The 9,543-nt window shown below is 38.0% G+C and overlaps 1 pseudogene across 1 annotated transcript; it reads left to right on the top strand.

Moving 5' to 3' along the window:
• Positions 1–213: 213 nt before the first annotated feature.
• Positions 214–8,057, top strand: LOC115961306 (annotated as a pseudogene). The gene is made up of 10 exons (XR_004085294.1): positions 214–320; positions 425–489; positions 742–777; positions 1,638–2,326; positions 2,471–2,919; positions 3,025–3,144; positions 3,297–4,730; positions 5,733–5,850; positions 6,775–6,835; positions 7,604–8,057. The product of XR_004085294.1 is annotated as an uncharacterized LOC115961306 (transcript).
• Positions 8,058–9,543: the final 1,486 nt, after the last annotated feature.

Genomic DNA, 9,543 nt, shown 5'->3' on the forward strand with positions numbered 1-9,543 from the left:
ATTATACAAAATGTAGCCGTGTTGAAGTGTTCGGAAATTTGGCAAGAACAGAAAGTTTATATTTTGATTCTCAAAACCCTCCCCCTTGCCCTACCAAAGACCCAAAACAGAGAAACTATGGCTGTTCATAGAGTCAGAATATTTTCAGTCTTCATAGTTCCCCATTGTTTGTGATTTGTATCAGTATGTATAGCTTATGAATTGTTTTGAATACATGGGTTGCTGCTGTTATTGCAGTTAGTTGTTTCATGGCACATGAAAGCTGCTACCATGTGTGAATTTTCCAAGCAGGAGTTTATGGGTGGGCTACAAGGGCTAGGGTAAGTATATAAATTGTTATTTATGCTATACTTATTCTCGAGTTTAATGATATCGATTAAGAGTTTGGAACTGCCGTGATTAAGGCTATATATTCTGATGGCAGGATAGACTCTTTGGAGAAGTTCTGTGAAAAGATACCATTTATGCGCATGGAGCTGAAAGATGATCGTACGTGCAAGTGTTCATGAATTATGATTTTTTCTAAAATTTAGTTTTAATATTGTAATTCATGTTGCTTTTAGGCGAAAACACTCACCCAATGGTCATGAACTCTTGAGCGCACTCCCCACCTTGCTTTTACAAGGCAGGAGGTACTATTTAAACTAAAGCTCGTTGGTTGGTTTGATTAGCATTTCTAAGCTAGAGATACAATTGTTGTGCTTTTGTTGCTGAAAATGATTTTTGCTTGTATTTGTCCAGAAAAGTTCCGTGAGATATATAACTTTGTGTTTGGCTAGGTACTCTTTTCCCTGCGTGAATGCTTGGATTCATACATACTCTTGACCTATGGATAATTATTTCCACTGCAGAAAATGAAGACATTTTAATAGTTTTCAGCTTTTCACTTTTCTCAGTTAGTCTTTTAGGTAGGTATAGTACCTGTCATTGCTATTTTTTTTCCCTGAATAATTCCTTTTATTAGAAAAATCAGCATCCTAAGGTGATATCACTTATTTAACATTTAGATGGAGTGTATGCACAATAAGCTTGTCTTTTTACTCTGAACTCAGAATGAGGTGTGCTCTGAGTGTGTTGGAGTTACTTTATGCCCTTCTGTTATTGTTAAAAATCAACCTGATTAATTCCTGCATGCAATCCTGCCATTAATTTTGAGTGGAAATGTCTAGACCTAGGTGCATTTTGATATGGATGTTAGATTCATGGACTCAGATGTTCTCCAGGCTTCAAATTTGGTTAATTTTATCTTTTAATATCTATATCAAATTCAGTGATGTATAAGTGAACTAGGAATTGACTTCTTCTTGAGGGCATACAGGATGTAGATGTAAAATTAACATAGAATATCCAAAACAGTAAATTTTGAATTATTCATGAAATTGAAAAACAGTTTGAGAAAGAATGATTGAAGGTGTCTAAGTATGTTGATACCTGTGTTCATTTCATGTTGTGTGACACTGGCTGCTCATAGAATTTGGATTTTCTTAGGAAGATAGCTTAGATTGAGGTACTAAAACTCAAACCAGGGATGTCGATTTTTTGCATTAGTTCTTAAATTATACAGTGACCTGTTCTTTTGGATTTTATTATTGTCCTTTTGTGCTAAGATATATAGTGTCCTTGTATGTGCTTAATAGCATCAAACAGAGTTTATGGCTCTATTGATAACAATGCGAGGGGATTAATGTGGGATGAGTTGGTTGGTGTTCAGCAATATTGGAATGTCCCTTGGTGTTGTATTGGGGATTTCAATATTGTCCGCTTCCCTAGTGAACGTTTGGGTAATTCTCGTCTCACTCCGGCAATGGAACTTTTTTCGGAGTTCGTCGAGGACCTTAATTTGATTGATTTGCCTTTGGAGGGAGGGAGCTATACCTGGTCTAGAGGGTCAGTTCGGCCTTCGATGTCTAGGATAGACAGAGTTTTGGTGTCTCAGGAGTGGGAGGAGCATTATCCGGATGTGATCCAACGGATTTTACCTCGCCCTGTTTTTGACCATTTCCCTATTCTAGTGGAGGTGGGGGGAATGGCGAGGGGGAAAAGTCCGTTTAGGTTTGAGAATATGTGGCTCAAGACGGAAGGCTTTATTGATAGAGTTGAGTCTTGGTGGAATCGTCATTCTTTCTCTGGCACTCCTAGTTTTGTGTTTGCCAAAAAATTGAAGGCCTTGAAAGAGGACATCGTTCGGTGGAATCGTTTGGAGTTTGGTCATGTTGGTCGCAAAAAGTCTCAATTATTAGAGACTTTGAATTCTTTAGATGCCAAGGAAGGGGAGTTTGGTCTCTCTGATGCAGAGTCTTGTGAGAGAGCGGTGGCGAGATCTGAAGTTGAGAATCTTCTCTCCTTGGAAGAAATCTCTTGGAGATAGAAATCCAGAATGCTATGGATTAAGGAAGGATATAACAACACTAAATTCTTCCATAAGATGGCTAATTCCCGAAGAAAGTTTAATCACTTGAGTTTTTTGGAGGTGGATGGGGTGATCTATGAGGAGGAATCTGAGATGGCTGCTCAGGTTGTGCATTTTTATAAAAATTTGTACCAGGAGTCAGAAGAGTGGAGGCCCTTTGTGGAAGGTCTGGAGTTTGATCAGATAGATGGGTCGGAGAGGGGTTGGCTTGAAAGGAGGTTCGATAAGGAGGAGATTCTTCTAGCTCTTAATGAGTTGGGGGGAGATAAAGCTCCAGGTCCAGATGGTTTCTCTATGGCTTTTTTCCACTATTGCTGGAGAGTGGTGGAAAGAGATGTTCTAGCAGTTTTTGAGGAGTTCTATCATCATAGTAAGTTTGAGAAATCTCTGAATGCGACCTTTATAGCTCTTATTCCTAAGAAAAATGATGCTTCTAATATTCGAGACTTCAGACCTATCAGCTTGGTGGGGAGCTTGTACAAGATCTTGTCGAAGGTTTTGGCAAATAGGTTGAAACGGGTTTTAGATCAACTGATTTCTGAGTCTCAAAATAGTTTTGTGGGAGGTAGACAGATTCTTGACTCAGTTCTTATTGCTAATGAGTGTGTTGATAGTCGTGTTAAGAGCAAGATTCCGGGGGTTATTTGTAAGCTTGACATTGAGAAAGCTTACGATCATGTGAATTGGGAGGCTCTTCTAGATCTTTTGAAGAGAATGGGCTTTGGGGAAAAATGGTGTAGATGGATTCGCACTTGTATCTCTACTGTCCAGTTTTCTATTTTGATTAATGGGCGCCAGCGGATTTTTTTGGGAGCTCGAGGGGTCTAAGACAAGGGGACCCGCTATCTCCAATGCTGTTTTTGGTTATGATGGAGGTTTTAAGTAGGATGTTGAAAAGAGTAGAAGGTGCTGGCTTGATCAAAGGTTTCCAAGCTGTTGGTAGTCGGGGTGTAGGGAAATCTGTCTCGCATCTTCTATTTGCGGACGATACTATTCTATTCTGTGATGCGGATGTGGAGCAGATCCTTCATGTGCGGATGCTTCTCCTTTGTTTCCAGGCTGTGACAGGTTTGAAGGTTAATGTCTCGAAGAGCGAGCTGGTTCCTATAGGGGAGGTTAATAATGTTCATGCCTTAGCAGAGATTCTGGGTTGTCGAATTGGGTCTTTGCCTATGACCTATCTTGGTATGCCATTGGGGGCTTCCCATAAGTCCCCTTCTATTTGGAATCCTATCTTGGAGAAATTTCAGAGGAAATTGGCCGGGTGGAAGAAGTTGTATTTATCTAAAGGTGGTAGGTTGACACTGCTTAAGAGTACGCTTTCTAGCCTTCCTACTTACTATTTATCCCTTTTTACCATTCCCTCGCATGTGGCTAATAAGATTGAGAAGATTCAGAGGGACTTCTTGTGGGGGGATTCGAAGATTCATTTGGTGGGGTGGGATAAGGTGTGTGCTCCTAAGGTTAATGGTGGTTTGGGTATAAGGAAGTTAACTACGTTTAATAAAGCGTTACTAGGAAAATGGCTATGGCGGTTTGGGGTTGAGGAGACTCGTCTTTGGCGGAGGGTTATAGCTTTGAAGTTTGGGGAAGAGTGGGGGGGTTGGTCGTCCAAATTAGGCAGGGGTGTTCATGGGTGTGGTTTATGGAGAAGTATTCGGAAAGGTTGGGAGGTGTTTTCCAAACATATCCGATTCGAGGTAGGGGTGGGGGATAGGGTGAAGTTTTGGACGGATCAATGGTGTGGGGACTTACCTCTCCATCTATCCTTCTCGGTAGTGTATGGGATTGCTATTAATAAGGAGGCATCTGTAGCCTCGTCTCTCGAGCGTTTGGGAACCGAGGCCCGGAGAAGTTGGAAGGTTCTCCTTCTTAGAAATCCGAATGATTGGGAGTCGGGTGTTGTGGATGATTTCCTTCATGCTCTGGGTTCTAATTTACCTCTTTCTGAGCAAAGAGACCGTATGATTTGGAAACTGTCAAAGAAGGGGGATTTTGATGTTCGATCGTTCTATGATAAGTTTCGATGTCCCTTGCCTATTATCTTTCCTTGGAAAGGTGTTTGGAAGGTTAAGGCTCCTATGCATGTCTCCTTCTTTGTCTGGTCTGCTGCTTGGGAAAAGATTCTTACAGGGGACATTCTGCAGTGTAGAGGCTTCGATTTTGTTGATTGGTGCATTTTGTGCCGTAGTAATGGGGAGACGGCGAATCACTTGCTTCTTCATTGTGGAAAAGCTTTTCAGTTGTGGAGCCTGGTGTTTAGATCTTTTGGGATTTCTTGGGTCTTGCCAAGATCGATTGCAGATACGCTTTTCGGCTGGTAGAACTGGCTCGGAAAGCACTCTTCTAGAGTTTGGAATCTAGCTCTGTTGTGCCTAATGTGGTGCATTTTGGAGGGAGCGAAACTGGCGTACTTTTGAGGACAGGGACAAAACTGATGACCAACTGCTCGCTTACTTTAGTGGCTATCTTTTTGATTGGTCTAGGGCTTGGAGACTCACCTCTAGTGATTCTATCTCTATGTTCCTTAGTTCTCTTCTTTGTAATTAGTTCTTTGTTGGCTTCGCTTGTTTTCTTGTTTTCTTCCTCTTTTTTTGTTTCCTCCTCTGTACTCTCTGTTTGTCCTTTTGTTTTCTTGAGGTTTTAATATAATTTTCTTACTTAGCAAAAAAAAAAAAAAGCATCAAACAGTCACTACTGCATGTATATAGCAGGAGTCAGAGCTTTTGACAACTACGCTAAATGACTGAATCTTTGATGGATAGGTGCCTCTTAAAGCTTGTATTACTATTATCCCTAGAACAATGGCGGGGGATTTAGATGTTTAAGTTTCATTTATTCAATGTTTCCTCCCCATTTTTGTTGGAATAAACATGGATAGGCGAATTTTTGATAGGCAGAGATGGGAAAGCTAAATGCATTTTTCCAGTTCCCTAAGGATGATAATTTCCAGCAATTTTACAATATGGAGAGATGTGCTGACATTACTGAGCTAATTGAAACATAGCAAAGAGACAATGAGCCACTTACTGAATTTTTTGCAAAGTGTTATCGCTATCTAGGTGGATATGATCCTTGATGGGTGTGAAATTTCATTTAGCTTAAAAGGCTGTACATTCAAAAGCATGGGGATGCATGTGTGTATGCATGCACATATGATTACAAACAGATTTTTCCTTCAGCTTCTATGTCAGCTCTGTGCTACATTTTATGTACTTTACTAAAAGTTATATTTAACACCTAAAAATTCAATTATGTATGTGTCTTTTTTATTCAATGTCATTCTCACCCAAATTCTGGTTATGTCTGCAGGTAGCTGATTTTTCTTAGTATTTCAGGGTCAGAAATCTTTAGCATTGGATACAGCTATTGGAATGTGGCAATTACTGTTTGCCGAAAAGCAGTGGCTATTGGTTGAACACTGGAGCCAGTTCTTACAGGTAGCTTACTATCCATATTTTGATCTAATGAGAATGAGTAGTGAATTCTTGTGACCTATGGTGAAAAGAATTATATAGCTGGCAACATGTTGGGATTAAGGCACTGTTAAGTGAGCTGCAATAGAAAGTGAGAATATATTGCTAATTATGTTTATTATTAATTCAACCTTGATGCCCTATGGGGATCTATCTTCAGGTCTCTTTGATGTATAAACGGAACATAGGCATCTATGCCATTGTTAGATTTGTTTGTCTGTGTGTGTTTTTGTTTTGTTTTCATCTTCTTTCTTTCTTCCCTAACCCCTCAAAAGGATTCACTCATTGTGAGACAAAATGCCTGGGAGTTTTGGCAAGAATCTTACCAACCACCATGTCAACATTATTGGTAACTGCCGTTGTCGGTCGATTTGGTGAAGTTTTGTCAATAGCGGGATGTGATGGTTGGTGGGTGAATAGCTCTACACCTAGTCTCGTTGGCTAATTTGCCTTCATAAATTATTTAATCCAAAAAATAGCTTGGTGGTTGGTTTTGTGACTGGACTTTTTGCGATTCTTGGGTTAGTTAGGCACCAGTGGTTACTGCATATGACCAATCTAAGCACATGATAATAGATATACCTTTAGGTGTAGGCTTTGTTTTTCATATTGATTCCCTTGTGAAATTTTCTGTGGATAGATGAATTTTCTTTTCTAGGGTGATTTATCAAAAAATAAAATAAAATCTTTTCTAGGATATTGGATTTGTGTCCCCTTTTTTAAACAATATTTAAAAATAAATAAATTCATGGATGTGTGTTGAGTTATACATGTTTGATTGGGTTGATGTTATGAACTCCATCAGCTTTCTTCTATATCTTTTATGAGAGGATTAATTAATATTTTTTTCCTTTGGCTTCTCTTTTCTGTTTTGATGTTGATGCTCAGGCTCGGCATAACAAAGCAAATATCTAGGGACACGTGGTCTCAACTATTGGAGTTTGCAAGGGTAAGATATAAAATGGATTATTACATACTGCATCATTATTTCGAGATTAAATGCCTACGTTTCATTTACACTTGCATATGCAATCAGTACCCTTTTCAACTGCATTTTTATCTCCTCAAACTCGTGAAGTATGATATGCATTGTGCTGCCTCCCTTCCTCCACCTTTTAAAATTTAAAAAAAAAAATTTTAAAAGTAGCTATCTTAGTATTTAGAGTTGGAGAAATTATATATGTTTCCAGGACAGGTGAGAGGGATAATCTTAGCTTGACTTCATTCTTTTTCCTTGTTTCCTATTTTTTGTTGTTGTTGTTGTTATTATTATTATTATTTTTTTCCACAGACTGAACAATCTTATTCATACCTTCATTTCTATTTCGGTATTCTTACCTCCCACACAACAAAGATGCAGCACTAATGGCAATTCTGATTATTCCATCTCTTTCTGTTTTTGGTTTCCTAATCAATTTTTATCTTGTTGAAGTTTATTAAACAATCACCAGCATTTCAAATTTTGATCTTCTGAATAAATTACTAGGTATCGTGATATTCATTGCCTTTAGAGAGTGATTGATTTATCTCTTATGAATAAAATTGTTTTTATTTATTGAAAAAAATATTCATAGCCGTTGAAGACTTGAATCTTCTTTAATAAGAAAGGAAACAAAAAGAAACATTGATATCATCCTTTCATGAGCATTATGTATATTGAGGTGTCTTGCTGGTTTTGATGCTGGTCATGGCAATTTTTCATGCTTTGTATATCCAGATGGTGGACCCTGCATTAACAAATTATGATGCTGAAGGTGCATGGCCCTATCTTATTGATGAATTTGTTGAATACTTGAATGAAAATGGAATCATCCAAAATGTCCAGTTGAATGATTTGAGCCAAAAATGATGACGAGGTGCTGAAGTAGTGATTTGTCATCTTTCTTTAGTGTGGTTAAATTGCGATGTTGTGTGATAGTATTGGTCTATCACTAAAAGGTAAAATCCCCCAAAAAGGAATGAGAAGACATGAGTTCCAATTCAACCTTGTTTTCCACTGACGATTCATTTGCAACCTTTGTAGTTAATGGGACTGCTGATGTGGTATGTGCATTTTCCTGTAAAATAAGTTATGAGAATTGAGAACCTACTAGTACTACTAAGAATTAGTGTTGGAATTTTCTTTTGTTTGGATAAAATATTTCCTCTATACGATAGTATGGACTTTGGTACTTGAAATATGTCTCTTCCTGAATGAATCTATTATTATGGACCGGGCAAACACGGTTTAGTGTACATGATAACTTGATAACTCTAGCTAATGGACCGGCAAACATGGTTTAGAGTTGACATTGTAAACCTAGCTATCAAGCCCTGGATTCAAAATGAGAGATGGCTGGAACATATGGGTTAAGTCACCTAGCATGTATCAATTCCATGGAGTGGTTCATTCATGCAGCTGTGGGCTTCACGTGCTGTGAGATGAGTGGGACTGCCTCGAGCCGGAGTGACCAGGGAAGCTAGACAACATTCTTTCTTTATTATATTTTCTTAACAAAGAAATTAAGATGAAATGTGAGAACCTCTTAAGGGGTATAAAGTACAAACTACTACAAACTAACGCATTTGCCTTGAGCTAGACTATTTCATTCTAGGGCTCAGCATGATCATTGAGTTTTTATCCTAGCTGATTTGACAATTTCTTCTAGGGATTAGCAGGATTATTGAGTTTTAGTCCGAGCTAATTCCACCCCTATGGGGATTCACTAATCCTATGATATATTAAAAAAAGAAAAAAAAAAAAGAAAAGAAGAAAAAAGTGCCATATACCCATCCAAGATCCAACCCTGCGTGCGAAATGGGCCTTGAAACATTTAGTAATTTCTGGGCTTAAAACTATGTCTAGAATATATTCCATCGCCATATATCGGATTTATGTTACAAGTTTCATTTTGTTTTCGGGCAAACAAGAATTGTTTTCAAAGTTTGGTCCATTTTTCAATTCCGTTTCTTGAAATTCAAAAGTAGTAATCAAATCTTCAAAGTGTGTAAAAATGACTTTTAGAGTTTGGTCCATTTTTCTTCCTTTTTATGTGGCAGAGTGTTTTCTAATGACAAGATAATAGGTTGCAAAATGCATGATATAGTACATGACTTTGCCCAATTTATGACAAAAAATGAATATTTCGAAATTGATGGTGATAAGAAGTTGGAGAGAGATTGTGAAAGTGCTTGTCATTTACATTTAAAATTTTCAAAAGAAATGCAATGTCTTGAATCCATCTATCGTGCAATAAATCTATGCACTCTCATTCTTCTTTCGCATGAAAGGGATTATGAGTTTGAGATGCTCCTATCCAACTCATTCCGTCATTTTAGATGTTTACGAACATTAATTTTGGATTGTCCAATTTAGAAACTTCCGGATGCAATGGAAAAGTTGATACATTTAAGGTGTCTTCATATGTCTAAGAATATTAAAATATTAGAATTGCCTGAAAGTATGTGCAATCTTTATAATTTCTAGTTTGGGTTTGTGACAAACTGGGAAGAATGAGTTGGGATGGGAGGAACGGGAGAAGAAGAAGAAGAAAATGATAATGGTATTGTTGCAAATCCGATAACAATAATAAAAATAATGCCACGTCTTCAGTCCTTCAAAATTTGGGACTACCCCAAGCTAAAGTCTTTGCTAGACTACTCGCATACTGCTTCATT

The sequence above is a fragment of the Quercus lobata genome, chromosome 9, assembly GCF_001633185.2.
Source record: "Quercus lobata isolate SW786 chromosome 9, ValleyOak3.0 Primary Assembly, whole genome shotgun sequence".
NCBI lineage: Eukaryota > Viridiplantae > Streptophyta > Magnoliopsida > Fagales > Fagaceae > Quercus > Quercus lobata.